Source organism: Pteronotus mesoamericanus, unplaced genomic scaffold (genome assembly GCF_021234165.1).
Source record: "Pteronotus mesoamericanus isolate MK-2021 breed Mesoamerican mustached bat unplaced genomic scaffold, CSHL_Meso_final contig_164, whole genome shotgun sequence".
In the NCBI taxonomy this organism is placed as follows: Eukaryota; Metazoa; Chordata; class Mammalia; order Chiroptera; family Mormoopidae; genus Pteronotus; species Pteronotus mesoamericanus.
Genome location: NW_026555065.1, coordinates 20,496,162 through 20,513,037, shown reverse-complemented (window position 1 = coordinate 20,513,037; position 16,876 = coordinate 20,496,162). Strand labels below are relative to the sequence as shown.

Here is a 16,876-nt window from a genome sequence, read left to right as displayed (position 1 = left end):
CCTTATCTGGGAAGCACTTTATCTGCCCTTCCATTCTAAATGACAGCTTTGCTGGATGGAGTCATCTTGGATGTAGGTCCTTGCCCTTCATGACTTTGAATACTTCTTCCCAGCCCCTTCTTGCCTGTAAGGTTTCTTTTGAGAAATCAGCTCATAGTCTTAGGGGAACTCTTTTGTAGGTAACTGTCTCCTTTTCTCTTGCTGCTTTTAAGATTCTCTCCTTATCTTTAATCTTGGGTAATATAATTATGATGTGTCTTGGTGTGTTCCTCCTTGGGTCCAGCTTCTTTGGAACTCTCTGAGCTTCCTGGATCTCCTGGAAGTCTATTTCCTTTGCCACATTGGGAAAGTTCTCCTTCATTATTTTCTCAAATAAGTTTTCAATTTCTTGCTCTTCTTCTTTTGCTTCTGGCACCCCTATGATTTGGATGTTGGATAGTTTAAAGGTGTCCCAGAGGTTCCTAAGCCTCTCCTAATTTTTTTTGAATTCTTGTTTCTTCATTCTGTTCTGGTTGAATGATTATCTCTTCCTTCTGCTCCCAGTCATTGATTTGAGTCCTTCCCTTTACTGTTAGTTCCCTTTATATTTTTCTTTATTTCATTTTTTTCATTATTTATTTATTTCATATTTCACTTTTTCCTCCATTTTGCGACCATACTCAACCAATTTTGTGATCATCCTGATTACCAGTGTTTTGGACTGTGCATCTAATAGGTTGCCTTCTGCTCATTGCTTAGTTCTATTTTTGGAGCTTTGATCTGTTCTTTCATTTGGGCCATATTTCTTTGTCTCAGCATGCCTGTTCCATTGGAAGGGGTGGAGCCTTAGGTACTCACCAGGGCAGGGCAACCCAGGTCGCTGCCTTATGACTCAGTGTGTTGGGGAGGGATCTGAGAGGGAACAATGCCAGTTGCTCAGCTCTCTGCCGGCTTTCAGTCACTGCCCCCACTACCCACAAGTAAATTGGGCCCTTCTGGTGCTGATTCCCAGGTGGGTGGGTTTGTATATTCTAGGACCCTGTGGTTCTCTCCAATGAACTCTCCGTGAGGCTGGGTGTTTCACCTCCTGCTGCAACCTCCACAGGATTTCACAGAGGTTTTGAGGTTTCTTCCCCCACACTGGGACCCTGGATTGTGTGTTCTGTTTTGATCCCCAGCTGTTCCTCCCAGTTTATCTGCACACAAATGTGGGACCGCTCCAGCCACCAGCTGCCGTCTTACCTGCCTGGTCCTCCAGTTGCTGCCTTGCCATGTGTCCTCTCCGCCCTGGCTCCCCATCTCTGCCCCTCCTACCTCTCTGGGTGAATGTTTCTTCTTTAGCTCCTTGGTTGTCAGACTTCCACACAGTTTGATTTTCTGGCAGTCTGGTTATTTTTTGTTTTTAAATTTGTTGTTGCCCTTCTTTTGGATGTGTGAAGAGGCAAAGTGTATCTACCTATGCTTCCATCTTGGTTGGACAAGTTACTCCTTTTTTTTTTTTTTAACTCAGTTCATTTTCTAGGTATAATTTGGAAAACAACCAGAAGTGGGGTATGCATTTTAGAGCATGAAAGGAAATTCAGGGAACTATTTAATTGTGACTGCTTATAGCTTCTATGCTCTATCCAGGCCTTGGAATAAACAAGAATTTAGATAAGGAGGTTGTAGAAAAGTAATGAGACCCACCATAAACTTTTTTAAAAATTAAATTAAATGTTATAAAAATTTACTTCCCTTATTAATGTATCATTTTATTTTAGATTGAAAAAAATTATGTATAACTTGATTTGTTTGTTATACTATCATATTTGATATTTCATATTTAAAGCAAAGTGGATTCTCAGAGGTTAAACATTTTTAATTGAGTTTCTTTAAGATTCTTTCAGAGCTAAAATAAAGTAATATTCTTAACTAACAGTTCTCTTGATAGACAAAAGAAAATGTTTATTTACTATAAGAAAGCCAGAAAAACTCACTAAAATTCCTCAACAAGAAATTTTGACACGTCCTTATGTAATGAGTTATTTCCATCAGTTGCCACTTATTATAAAGTTGGATTTAAATGTATATTAATCATTAAGATCAAATTATGATTTCCTTGGTTATAGGACCTTTAGATTTTCTCTTTTCTCTGTCCTTAACCATTGAAATAGAGTTATAAGTATTTTAAAAATAATTTCTAGAGAAAAAAGCAAACTTCTGCCTGTTCCTACTACAGTCTTATTAAATCAAAGTCAGTAAAAATACACAGATTTCCATAATAATAAAAAGATAGTTTGTGTAATAGTGAGTTTCCAATTACATCCCATCTTCAGGCAGGGTTTGGAAAAGAGTAAATTACATGATTTAAGATCTTTTTCAACTCTGAGAAGCTCCGGTAAGTCAACAGACCATAATATTTCCTTCTAATGTGAAAGTAGCAGGGCACATGGAGCATGGCTCTTGCATTTGAGCTGGTTGTGCCACGTGGTTTGTCCTCTATAGATGAATTGCATTTCTTTGCTCTTAAGGTTAATTTTTAGAAAATCTGGCTATCAGAGTTTTCAAAATATTACTTTGAAGGAATAAAAACTGAAAAGCAAAAAAATGCCCTTAAGTATGCAACAAATGCCCTTAAAAAGCAACAGATCCCCTTAAATATTTTAGTATCCGTGATTTCAAAAGTTCACAATCCAAAACTTCTCAGAAAAAGAAAAACTCTGAGAAAAATTAAGTGTTTCTTTTGCAAGTTTCCATGGACTTAATTGCTTTCCTCCTTGCATTTTCTCTGCCCTGTGAGAATGCACCAGGTTAGTGGATATGCTTTTTTAGAAGGTGATTCCTGCCAGCCAGAGGCTTTATAAGGATGGATATCAACCCTTGACTTGATATTCCTTCCCTGTGCCTTAAGAAAAAGCTTTCACCAAGAGGCTGGCAGTAGGTGACTTCCTAAGATTTCTAGGTAGAGAAATTTCAGAATTTCCTTTGGTTTCCAATTCTATTCTACCTTCTAGAGCAGTGCAAGTTGTTCCAGCTATTTTGCCAAACAAACTTAATTTACTTAATAAATTCAATTGCACAAAACACTGATTGGCTCTTTGATGACTCAGTGATTAGGATAATGGGCTTTAGGGTCAGATAAATAGTTCAAATCCAGGCTCCACCACTTAATTACTGAGTGACCCTAGCAAGTTACTTAACCTCTTCAAGCTTTAATTTCCTTTAAAACGGCATAATATTACCCATTTCATAAGGATGTTATGGGGATTTTTTGGTAGTCCTTTGGACTTATTTTCTGTGAGGAAAAAGTATAAGCATAAATGTTTTTATATGGTCCTCTTGAAAATATCCTTTAAAATAACTTATGAAATGGCTTAATTCATGTCTCTTGATTATCAGTACCCATCAATGTCACTGTCAGTCTTAATTGGTTGAAAATTTCAGAGCAGAAAAAGTAACTTGTGAATATTTCCTCAATCTCTGAGAATCATAATCTTCACAGAAATATTTTATCCCTTCATTATAAATCTCTGGAAAGTAGATATTTTCCTTTATTGTTAATATGGCAAGGAACAGTGTCATAGAGGGCTATCTATGTAAATTGGCTTCCATCCCTAAAGAAATTTTCTGAAAATCACAGATATAAGTTAGGAATAAAACAAGAAAGAAAATGACAGGTTTCTGGTCAAAATGGCAGTGTAGATAAATGTGGTACTTGCATCTCCCCACAACCACATCGAAATTGCAACTCAACTGTAGAACAACCATCATTTAGAACTGCCTGAAATCTAGCTAAACTATAGTCTTACAATTAAGAATATAAAGAACAAGCCACAGTGATACTGGTAGGTGGGGCATAGATGCTGAATAGGCTGGTCCCACATCCACATGTGGTATATAAAAATTAGGAGGGATATCTTGGTTGCAGAGGTCCCTCCCACCCTGAGGAGCAAGGAGTACTAGCCCCACACCAGGCAGTCCAGCCCAGGGCTCTGGGGCCAGAAAGAGAAGTCCCCACAACTTCTGGCTGTGAAAAGCAGTAAGGATTTTGACTAAGTGAGACAAAGAGCTTCTGGAGTCCCAGGCGTTCCTCTTAAAGAGCCCCCATATAGACTTAAGGAAGTCATTCCCTTTGAGCTCCAATGCTAGGGCATCAGCTCAAAGGGCACCAGAGACATATGGGGAGGAATTGAATTATTTGGCATCAGGGCGAGGGCTGGAGGGGTGGCTTCCTCCCAAACAGAAGTGCTGGCAGAAGCTATTGTTCCTTTTCTGAGCCCTTTCTTCACAAAGCTGGATGGCAGGTGCCATATATGAGACTCCATTAACCTAGCTCACATTGCTAGCCTCACCCTGGTGATTCCCTGAGACACAGCCCCACTCAACCTTCAGGCCCACCCAAACTGTTTCCAGTGGCTTTTCCACAGAAAGAGCCTATCTTGGATCATGCTTCAGACTTTCCTAAAAGCTCTCAAATAAGCAGCATTGGCCAGAAAAAGTAGAAGCCATCTGCAGATCACTTTGTAGCTTGGGCCAGGAGGCTCCAGGCAGAACAAAGGTGCTGCTCACCTTGGCCTGAACCTCCTGGGAGGCCCCAGAGCCTGAACACCTGGTTGACAGCTTTGAGCCCTGTAAAAGCACCACCCAATCACCTCCATAAATGACACACTCAAGGGGCAGACTCAGCAGGCATCAGAGCCCCACTGAAGTAAGTCCTGCTCCATGGGGTGGGCCCTTGCATAGCTGGTCCTCAATGATGGTCACAGGCAATCTTTGCAACTGAGTGGCCTGGGGGTTAATTATTCCCACTGATCTTCCAACAGCAATCAAGGCTCAACTACAACAGGAGGTTGTACACAGCCCACACAGAGTAGGGTAGGGAATGTACCTGGAGTGCTGAGCTCAGGTGAACAGGGAAGCTATGCCACTGGACCCTACAGGACACCTATTACATTAGGCCACTTGACCAAGCTCAGGAGATTTAGAAACTCTGCCTAATACATAGTAACAAACAATGGGAGGCTGCCAAAGTGAAGAGACAAAGAAATATGTCCCATATGAAAGAGTAGAACAAATTCCAGAAAAAGAACTAAATAAAACGGAGATTAGCAATCTAGCAGAGTTCAAAACACTGGTTATAAGGATGCTCAATGAACTTAGTGGAACATTAACGGCATAAAAAAAAATGACATGGAAACCATAAAAAAGAACCAGTCATAAATCAGGGATATACTGAAATAAAAAATAATTTATGTGAAATCAACACTAGAGAAGATGAAGCCAAGAATCGAATCAGTGATTCAGAATATAAAGAATAAAGGATACACTAATTGAAATAAATAACAATTTACAGGAAACCGTCAGAAAAGGGAGTGAAGCTGAGAATCAAATCAATGATTTGGAATACAAGGAAGCAAAAAACATCCAGTCAGAACAGCAAGAAGAAAAAAGAATATAAAAAATAAGTATAGTTTAAGGAGCCTCTGGTACAACTTCAAACATACCAACAACATTCACATTATGGGGGTGCCAAAGGAGAAGAGAGAAAGCAAGAAATTGGAAACTTATTTGAAAAAATAATGACACATATGGACTTCTGTTCAAGATGGAGGCATAAGTAAGCATGCTTTGCCTTCTTGCACAAACAACTATAGAAAAAGTTACAACTGGACCACAATCAAGTATCACCCAGAACTGTCATAAAATCAAGCTGTAGGGGAGTCCAACAACCAAGGATTTAAAGAAGCCACATTCATCAGGATGGATAGGAGGGGTGGAGACATGGAGACAGGCAGAGAGTCGAAGAGATGCAGTGTGGCATAGAGAGGCAGTGTAATGGGCAGTCCCACGTTCGTATGTGGTGGATAAAAATTGAGAGGGATACCTTGGGAGTGAGCCATCCCAGCCCCAGGCCAGATCATACAGCCCAGGTTTCCAGCACCAGAAAGACAAATCCCTATAACTTCTGGCTATAAAAATCAATGGGGGTTGCAGTGGAGGAAGACACTTGTCAGATTTTCAGGAAACTGCTCTTAATGGGCCCGCACAGACTTAGGACTTATGCAGACCCACCCCCTCTGGGATTCAGCACCAGAGCAAAAGCTGGAAGGGCACTGGTGGCATACGGGGAGAAAGTGAAGTGACCGGAAACAGGGCAAATGCTGGGAGACAATGTTCCCCAGGGAAAACCTCCAGAAGCCAGGCAGCAGCACTGTCCCCCCTTGGCTATCACCTACGGCTCCACCCCACACAATTTACAGGTGCTTTTTCTATAACAGGCCATGCTACTAATACAGGAAGTCAAAGCAGCTCTACCCAACACACAGAAACAAACACAGGGAGGCTGTCAAATTGAAAAGACAAAGAAATATGGCTCAAATGAAAGAACAGAACAAAACTCCAGAGAAAAAACTAAATGAAAAGGAAATTACCAACCTATCAGATGCAGAGTTCAAAACACAGATTATCAAGATGCTCAAAGAACCCACTGAGTATGGCAACAACATAATAAAGACCCAGGCAGAAATGCGGGTTACATTAAGTGAAGAAAAGAAAAATCTACAGGGAACCAATAGTGCAAGGGATGAAAATGAAAATCAAATCAATGATTTGGAACATAAGGGGAAAAAAATGCATTCAATCAGAACAGCAAGAAGAAAAAAGAATTAAAAAAAAGAAAAGGATAGTCTAAGGAGCCTCTGGGACATCTCCTAATGTACCAACATCCAAATCATAGAGATGCCAGAAGGAGAAGAGAAAGAGCAAGAAATTGAAAACTTATTTGAAAAAATAATGAAAGAATAATTCCCTAATTTGGTGAAGGAAATTGACAAACAAGTCCAGGAAGCATAGGGAGTCCCATACAAGTTGGACCCAAAGAGGATTACACCAAGGTACATCATAATTAAAATGCCTAATGTTAAAGAAAAAAAAATCTTAAAAACAGCAAGAGAAAAGCAGAGAGTTACCTGCAAAAGAGTTCCCATAAGACTGTCAGCTGATTTCTCAGAAGAAACTTTGCAGGCTAAAAGGGATTGGCAAGAAGTATTCAAAGTGATTACAAGCAAGGACCTACAACCTAGATTACTCTATCCAGCAAAGCTATCATTTAGAATGGAAGGGCAGATAAAGTGCTTCCCAGACAAGGTAAAGCTAAAGGAGTTCATCATCACCACACCATTATTACATGAAATGTTAAAGGGACATACTTAAGAAAAACAAGGTCAGAACTATGAACATTAAAATGGCAACAAGTTCACAACTATAAGCAACTGAATCTAAAAAACAATGTAAGCAAACAACCAAAACAGAAAGAGAATCATAGATATGGAGATCATTGGGAGGGTTATCAGCTGAGAGAGGGAAGGGGAAGAATGCAGGTGAAGCTACAGGGATTAAAAAGCATAAATTGGTAGGTACAAATTAGACAGGGGACTGTGGCTCAGTGGACTAAGTGCCAGTCTGCAAACTGAAAGATTGCTGGTTTGATTCCCAGTCAGGGCACATGCCTGGGTTGCGGGCCAGGTCTTCAGTTGGCAGTGTGCAAAAAGCAACTGATCAATGTATCTCTCACACATGGATGTTTCTCTGCCTCTCTTCCTCCCTCCCTCCCTCCCCCTCTCTAAAAATAAATAAATAAAATCTTAAAAAAACAAACAAAATAGACAGGGGATGTTAAGAATAGTACAGGAAATGGAGAAGCCAAAGAATTTACACGCATGACTCATGGACTAGAATTAAGCAGGGGGCAGATTGCTGGAGGGAATGGGGGTACCAAGCAGAGGGGGGCAAATGGGGAAAAACTTGGATAACTGTAATAGCATATTCAATAAAATTTATTTTAAAAAATAATGACAGAAAACTTATCTAACTTGGTGAGTAAATAAACATGCAAGTCCAGGAAGCACAAAGAGTCTCAAATAAAATGGACCCAAAGAGGCCTACACTAAGACACATCATAATTAAAATGCCAAAGGTTAAAGAGAAAGAGAAAATCTTTTTTTTAATTCTTGTTTATTCCATTACAGTTGTCTCAGTTTTCCCCCTTTCCCCTCTTCCACCCAGACCACCCAACTCCCATGTCAAACCCCACACTGTGTCCGTGTTCATGTGTCATTCATACATGTTCTTTCACTAATCCCTTCCCCTTATTTCCACCATTCTCCCACTCTCTCTTTTCTTATGGCAGCTGTCAGGCTGTTCCTCATTTCCATGTCTCCGGTTCTATTTGCTCATTAGTTTATTTTGTTCATTAGATTCCTCTTATAAGCGAGATCATATGGTATTTGTCTCACTGACTGGCTTATTTCACTTTGCATAATAGTATCCAGTTAAATCCATGCCGCTGCAAAAGGTATGAATTCCTTCTTTCTACCTGCTGCATAGTATTCCATTGTGTAAGTATACTGCAGTTTCTTAATCCACTCATCTACTGATGGGCACTTAGGCTGTTTCCAAGACTTGGCTATTGTAAATAGCACTGCTATGAACATAGGGGTGCATAAGTTCTTTTAAATTGGTGTTTCAAGATTCTTGGGGTATATCCCCAGCAATGGGATCACTGGGTCAAAAGGCAGTCCCATTTTTAATTTTTTAAGGAAATTCCATACTGTTTTCCACAGGAGCTGCACCAGTCTGCATTCCCACCAACAGTGCACTAGGGCTCCCTTTTCTCCACATCCTTGCCAGCATTCGTTGTTGGTTGATTTATTAATGATAGCCATTCTAACAGGTGTGAGGTGATATCTTATTGTGATTTTAATTTGCAAATGAATTTTAATTTCTCTTATGGTTAGTGATGTTGAGCATTTTTTCATATGTCTATGGGCCAACTGTATGCCCTCCTTGGAGAATTTTCTATTCAGGTCCTTTACCCATTTTTTAATTGGATTGTCTGTCTTCCTGGTGTTGAGTCATATGAGTTCTTTATATATTTTGTAGTTGAACCCTTGTCTGATGTATCATTGGCAAATATGTTCTCCCATATAGTTTGTTCCCTTTTCATTTTGATGATGGTTTCTTTAGCCATGTAGAAGCTTTTTAGTTTGATATAGTTGCATTTGTTTATTTTCTCCTTTATTTCCCTAGTCCTAGGAGATATATTGGCAAAAATATTGCTACATGGGATATCTGAAATTTCACTCCCTGTGTTTTCTGCTAGGACTTTTATGGTATCATGACTTGTATTTAAGTCTTTCATCCACTTTGGGTTTATTCCACGGCATGGGTGAGTGGTCTAGTTTCATTGTTTTGCACGCACTAGTCCAGGTTTCCCAACACCATTATGGAAGAGGTTATTTTCATTCCATTGTATGCTAGTGTACCCTTTGTCACATGTTAATTGACCATAGAGACATGCGTTTACTTCTGGGCTCTCTATTCTGTCCATTGATATATGTGCCTGATCTCATGCCAGTACCAGACCATCTTGATTACAGTGTCCTTGTAGTAAAATTTGATATCAAGTATTGTGATCCCTCCAACCTTGTTCTTCCTCAAGATTGCTGTGGCTATTTGGGGTCTTTTTTTGTTCCATATAACAAAAGTATTTGTTCTAGATCTATGAAATACATCACTGGTATTTTAATAGGAATTGCGTTGAATCTATAGATCACTTTGGGTAGTATGGACATTTTAATGATGTTAATTCTTCCAATCCATGAACAGGGTATATGCTTCCATTTATTTGTATCTTCCTCAATTTCTCTCTTCAGTGTTCTGTAGTTTTCCAAATACATGTCTTTTACCTACTTGGTTAAATTCTTTCCTAGGTACTTTATTGGGATTTTTTCCCTAGGTTCTGTTTCTGGTATTTCATTATTGGTGTAGAAAAGTGCCATTGATTTCTGAATATTGACTTTGTATCCCACTACTTTGCTGAATTCACTCATTAGGTTGAGTAGTTGTTTGGTGGAGCCTATAGGGTTTTCTAGGTACATTATCATGTAGTCTGCAAATAATGACAGTTTACTTCCTCCATTCTAGTTTGGATGGCTTTTATTTCCTCTTCTTGTCTGATCACTGTGGCTAGGACCTCTAGTACTATGTCAGTAAAAGTGGTGAATGAGGGCACCCTTGTCTTGTTCTTGAATGTAAGGGAAACACTTTTATTTTTTGACCATTGAGTTATGATATTCGCAGTAGGTTTTTCATATATGGCTTTTATTATATTGAGGTATAGGTCCTCTACTCCCACTTTGCTGAGTGTCTTTTTTTTATCATAAATCAGTGCTGCATTTTATCAAATTCTTTTTCTGCATCTATTGATATGATCATGTGATTTTTCTTTCATTTTGTTTATGTGATTTATCACATTTATTGATTTGCATATATTGTACCATTCTTGCATCTCCGGGATAAATCCCACTTGATTCTGGTGTATGATTTTTTTAATGTACTGCTGGATCAGGATTGCCAATATTTTGTTGAGGATTTTAGCATCCATGTTCATCAGACACATTAGCTTATAATTTTCTTTCTTTGTTATGTCTTTACCTGGTTTTGGGATTAGGATAATATTGGCCTCATAAAAAGAGTTTAGGAGTCTTCCCTCTTCTTGAATGTTTTTGGAATAGTTTGGGAAGAATAGTTCTTCTATGAATGTTTGATAAAATTAGCCTGTGAAGCTATCTGGTCCAGGGCTTTTGTGTGTCAGTAGTTTTTTGATTACTCTTTCAATTTTGCTAGTTGTTATTGGTATATTCAGGTTTTCTGCTTCTTCCTGATTCAGTTTTGGAAGATTATGTATTTCTAGAAATTTATCTGTTTCACCCAGGTTGTCCAATTTCTTGTCATACAGTTGTTCACAGTAATTTCTTACAATCCTTTGTATTTCTGTGGTATTTCTTTGTATTTCAGCTATACTTCTCCTCTTTCATTTCTGATTTTATTTATTTGGGTCCTCTCTCTTTTTTTCTTGATGACTCTGGTTAATGGTTTGTCAATTTTGTTTCTTTTTTCAAAGAAACAGCTCCCGGATTCATTGACCCTTTGTTTTAGTCTCTATGTCATTTAATTCTGCTCTGATCTTATTTCCTTCCTTCTGCTTGCTCTGAGCTTTGTTTGTTGTTGTTCCTCTAGTTCTTTAAGACAGGTTAGGGTTAAGTTGTTGATTTGAGATTTTTCTATCTCCTTTAGGCAGTCCTATATTGCTATGAACTTTCCTTCCAGGACTACCTTTGCTTGTCCCATAGGTTTTGGGTTGTTGTGTGTTCATTTTCATTTGTTTCCAGCTACTTTTAAATTTCTCCTTGATCTTATTGTTAACCAATTCATTATTTAATAACATGTTATTCAGCCTCCACATTTGAATTTGTTTGATTTTTTTCTTGAGGTTGGTTTCTAGTTTCAAGCCATTGTGATCTGAGAGGATGCTTGATATGGTTTCAATTTTCTTGAATTTGTTAAAGCTTGTTTTGTGTCCTACTATAGTCTGTCTTTGGGAATGATCCACGTGTGTTTGAAGAGAATGTATATTTTGCTTCTTGGGGTGAAATGTTCTATATATATCAATTAAGTCTGTTTGATCTAGAGTGTCATTCAATGCTGCAATATATTTGTTGTTGTTGTTTTATTTCTTAAGAAGATCTATCTATTGTTGACAGTGGGGTGTTAAAATCCACTACAAAGACTGTATTGATGTCTCTTTCTTTCTTAAAGTCCTCCAATATTTTTTTATGTATTTAGGTGCACCTATTTGGATGCGTATATGTTTACAAGAGTTATATATATCCTCTTGCTGAACTACTACCTTAAGTATTATGTAGTGACCTTCTTTGTCTCTTGTCATGGCCTTTGTTTTGAAGTCTACTTTGTCTGATATAAGTATTGCTACCCCAGCGTTTTTCATGTCCATTTGAATAGAATATTTTTTCCATCCCTTCACTTTCAGCCTGTGTATATCTTTTGTTCTGAGGTGGGTTTCTTGTCGACAGCATATATGTGGGTCATGTTTTCTTATCCATTTAGCTACCATATGTCTTTTGATTGGAGCATTTACTCCATTTACATTCAAGGTTATTAGTGATTGGTACTTATTCATTGCCATTTTCCCCCTTTGTATCTGGGTTTCCCTCCCCCTTCTCTATTTCTTCTTGTTAAAGCAGACCCTTTAGCATTTCTTGCAATGCTCGCTTGGTGGAGATGTATTCTTTTAGCCTTCTTTTGTCTGAGAAGCTGACAAAGAGAGGATCTTAAAAGCAGCAAGAAAACCTACAAAGGAGCCCCCATTAGACTGTCAGCTGATTTCTCAAAAGGAACTTTGCAGGCTAAAGAGATTGGCAAGAAATATTCAAAGTCATGAAAAGCAAGGAAATACAACCAAAAGTACTCTATCCAGCAAAGCTATCATTTAGAATCAAAGGACAGATAAAGAGCTTCCCAGACAAGAAAAAGCTAAAGGAATAGAAAACCACCAAACCAGCATTAAACAAAAAGTTAAAAGGTCTTCTTTAAGAAGATGATGAAAAATACAAATAATAATATGGCAAGAAATACACACATATCAACAACTGAATCTAAGAAACAAAATAAACAAGCAGAACAAGAAAATAATCATACATACAGAGAATATTTTGATGGTTGTGAGATGGGAGGGGGGATGTGGTGATGTGTGAAAAACATGAAGGAATTAAAAAGTGCAAATTGGTAGTTACAGAAGAGTCATGGGTATGTAGAGTACAGCATAGGACATAGAGCAAAGAACACATATGCATGACTCATGGACATGGACCATGGTGTGAGGATTGCCTGAGGGAGTGGGAGGGAGAAGCTGAGTGGAGGGGGACAAAGGGGGAAACATTGGGACAACTGTCATGGCATAATCAATAAAATAATTTTAAATGGAAAAAATTAAGAGATTGTGCAGCATTTTAGATAAATTCTTAGCCTCAAAGAATAGGGGTGAGGAAGGATAAACACAAATACTAAGTTAAACTACTGACTACCACAATGCAAATTTGTAGTTTTTAAAGTACATTTTAATTACAGATGAAAAAAAGTGTTCTTTGACCAATTATGAGTCAAATATCCTTTGACTATGAGGAAGCAAAGATAATTTTCATGAAGTCATTAGCCAATTTGCTGAAGTTAATGCTACTACTCATAAGAAATATTATTACTCATTACTGAAATAGAACTAGCTAAGAATGGTACTTGATTTCTGTGGTCTCTTTTGCAAAAACCCATACCACCAGTATAACCTTAAGGAAAACATCAGATGACCCCAAATTGAGGGACATTCTACAAATATCTGACCAATACTCCTCAAAACTGTCAAGGTCATCAGAAACAGAGACTGTCTGAGAAACTGTTAGCTCAGAGGAGCTTAAGCAGACAAGACAAATACAAAATGTAATGTGAGAGCTCAGATGGGATTCTGAAACAGTAAAATGATACTGTGGAAAAACTAAGGAAATCTGAATAAAGTAAAGAGTTTAGTTCATTAAAAAAAGAAAAGAACAGAACACAGGCCATTCTGCTGCAGTAATGATCATGTGAAACACATAATCTTTGTCCTTGTAGTTCCAGTGGAGTTTCTGTGCTACATCTGTGCCGAAACTGGCAAAGTACAAAAGTGATGAGCAAGTCAGCGTGCTAAATGTCCTTACTCCACACTAGATAAGCAACAGTAGTCTGATCTGGAAGCCTTGTTTGCCATGAATTTTGGGCTTCATTCAGTAGGAAAAGATGTCCTGAACAAACATATATAATAATTCCACACCAAAGGTAAGCACAGCTCCACATATGTGTATAGGGTGGGGCACAAATAGGTTTATAGTTGTGACTACACAAAACACAGAGTTTATTCTTGTATTATTAATTATTATATTATTTCCAGATGAACAATTGTAAAACTACTTTTGCCCTACTGCATACAGTCATAAAAGTTGTTTTCTGGAAGTCTGTCACATAGAAAGTCCTAAACAACTCAGAAAAACAAGTACAAGGCTAGCTTTGTTTAATCTGATGATACAAGTCTCTTCAGGATTTAGAGGATGAACTTGCTTTAAATGGTAGCAATGCATAAAACTGCAGCAAAATTTAACATTGCCCCAAATAAGGATTTTTCTGGAGGTACCACTGATACAAGGCAAAGCAGAGTCAACATTGTGGAGAGTTATGACAGTAATATATGAAAATATGAAAGGAACAGCCACCTAAATTACAAGGGCTGAAGGAAAGAAACTGAGGTCTTGCTGAAACCACTACATCTCAAATGAGTCTTTGTTACTTGTTAGGTTGATTTTATCTTCTCTAGTAAACTTGAAATTTTGTGAGAGCAGGAACCAACTGTTTTGTTCACCATTATATTTCCAGCTCCTATTTTAAAGTTTACAAAGTATCAGTCTTCAGATCTGCCCAAGCCTGCACCTTTTATAAATCCTATGTTTTCCGCTTTCTTTGAGGATCATGAATCAGCTGCATTTACAATTTTTAAATTTCACAAATATTTAAATGTCATTGGTCATCAGATGAATTCCTTGTGCTCTCTTCTCCAAGTGGTGACTGCTTGCTAGGACGAGCCATCAGAGCTGGCTGCTGAGTCTGGAGTCTGCGGGCTGGACTGTTACGATGATTAAATAAAATAATGCACATAAACCATTTTTACACAGTGAATACTGAGTAAATCTTAGCCAATATGATTAAAATAATCTCTTGGTTTTTAAAAAAGATTTTATTTATTTTTAGAGAGAGGTGAAGGGAGGGAGAAAGGGAGGGCGAGGAACATCAATGTGAGAGAGAAACACCAATGTGTGGTTGCCTGTCTCATGTCCCCAACCAGGGACCTGGCCCGCAACCCAGGTATGTGTCCTGACTGGGAATTGAACCAGCAACTTTTCGGTTCATGGGCTGGTGCTCAGTCCACTAAGCCACACCAGCCAGGCCTAATCTCTTGTTTTATAGCAGAAAACACACTCTTGAAAGTCAGGGAATTGGCAAAACCTCAAGCAGCAAGACAAATTGATAATCAATAACATTAAGTATTTATTTTCATATCATAAAATTCACGCTTTTAAAGTATACAATTCACTGATTTTTAGCATAGTCACAATATTGCACAACCATCACCACAATCGAATTCTAGAGCATTTCCATCACCTCAAAAAGAAATTCCAGCAGGGCAGAGTGGTATAGAGCAGATGAGACCAGACCAAGACCTGAGCAGGTGGAGCAGACCAGAGCAGAGCACAGCTGTCTAGCCAAAGAGGAGCATGGCCCCCGGCCTCCTCACAGCCATGCTATTTCACAGCAGTGCTGCTTCATAACTGAGCTGTAACACTATTGAGCTCTTCCACAACTGTGCTGTCTGTACTGAATAAAGTTTCTTTCCTCACTGCCACACCCTCCCAAAATTCTATACCCATCAGTAATCACTCCTCATTTCCCAATTGCCCCAGTCCTGGCAACCACTAATCTACTTTAAATATATTTTAAAAAGACATTCAATGAAGTTCCTAAGTTGCTTCTATTTCCAAAAGATACTGCATTCATTAGGATTTAGCTGGCTCTGCTAGGCAACCATTCTCTTAAAACACCCTCAACTGGCCAGGTTCTCCCACAAGTTTTATCTTACACAGAATTCATCTAATTTTAAAGTTCTCAAGACAGCCTGATAGGCTTAAAATGCAATATATTTTGTACTTGGATATTTCCTCACGGGAATATTTTTCTGAGTTTGATCTTCTAAGCACATACTGAGAGGGTGGAAAATAAACAGGTTTTTCTCTCTTCACTTCCACAGATTTGTCGGCTCAACTTAGCACAAAAAATGTAATAAAACCTTTAAAAAAATCTTTTGTTATCTTTTGGTTAAATGGAACTTAAATGAATTGTTAATATGTAAAATGATGGTAAATCAAAAATTTTCACTGTACAAAAGAATCATGGGAAATAAGACTATAAATATGAGTTGGCAACATGTTGTAGAGAATTCTGAATTCTGGGGCCCTTTAAAATAAACCCACAAAACATTTTGGTAAGCTATGGAAAGCAACAGAAGATTTTGGAGGTAGAGGAGGGTTAGCAATTATTAACTGGAGATTACCACTGATTAGATGATGGAAAAAGAAGAAGAGAGCCACCCAAAATAACTCAGATTTTACAACTAGGATATTGGTGGTGCAATAAGAAGGAAGTCAGGAGAAGGAACTGGTTTAGGGGGAAATACGAAGTCTATTGAGTGTTGTTTGAGCTTCAAGGACCCAATTGTGGGCTCAAGAGATGTGGGCTCAGAGATACAGATTTGAGAGTTACCTCTATAGAGGTTGTACATGAAGTAATGGGAATGAATAGCTCACTTGGTAAGAAGTGAGAATAGAGCTAGAAGAGAGGTGAAGACAGATCATACTGATTGTTTACACTTAAGAAAGAAAGAAGAGGAAGAGAAACCAGCCAAGGCAGAGTGGTCAGAGGCAGGAGAACTAGGACAGTATTGCACCACAAGAGCCAAAGGACTGACTCAGTAAGTCAAAGAGAATGGAGATTAAGAGTAAGTCATTACATGAGTGTTTGTAAACTCCTTGGCAAGGTTTAAGCAGTTTCTATTGAGTGGTGGTGTAGAGGATCTGTTAGAAGAGCAGAGATTCAGACAAGTTACTTTAAGCAAAGAGGTAACCTCACTTGCTGTGAGGGTAAACATCCATTCTTCCAACTTACTTGTTGAGCCCCTGTTATGGAAAGGCACTGTGCGTAGGAATCCAGAAAGGGCCAAAGGACACTGCTGTGGTTAACAGAAAATACTGCTACTCTCCGCATTTGTTTCTCTGCAATTCTTATCTCTACCAATTAAGTAACTCTCTCCGTCCTCTATCTCTGCATCTAGTCTGCCTTATGTTTAAAATTCAGCTCCTAGATTATTTCCTTGTGATTCTCCATGCCACGGCCTTTCATGTCCCAAACTCTACATCATGTCAATCTT

At 38.4% G+C, this 16,876-nt stretch overlaps 1 pseudogene; it reads right to left on the bottom strand.

The window, feature by feature from the left end:
* Nucleotides 1–3,478: 3,478 nt before the first annotated feature.
* LOC129063918 (DNA damage-regulated autophagy modulator protein 2-like) lies at nucleotides 3,479–14,177 on the bottom strand (annotated as a pseudogene).
* Nucleotides 14,178–16,876: the final 2,699 nt, after the last annotated feature.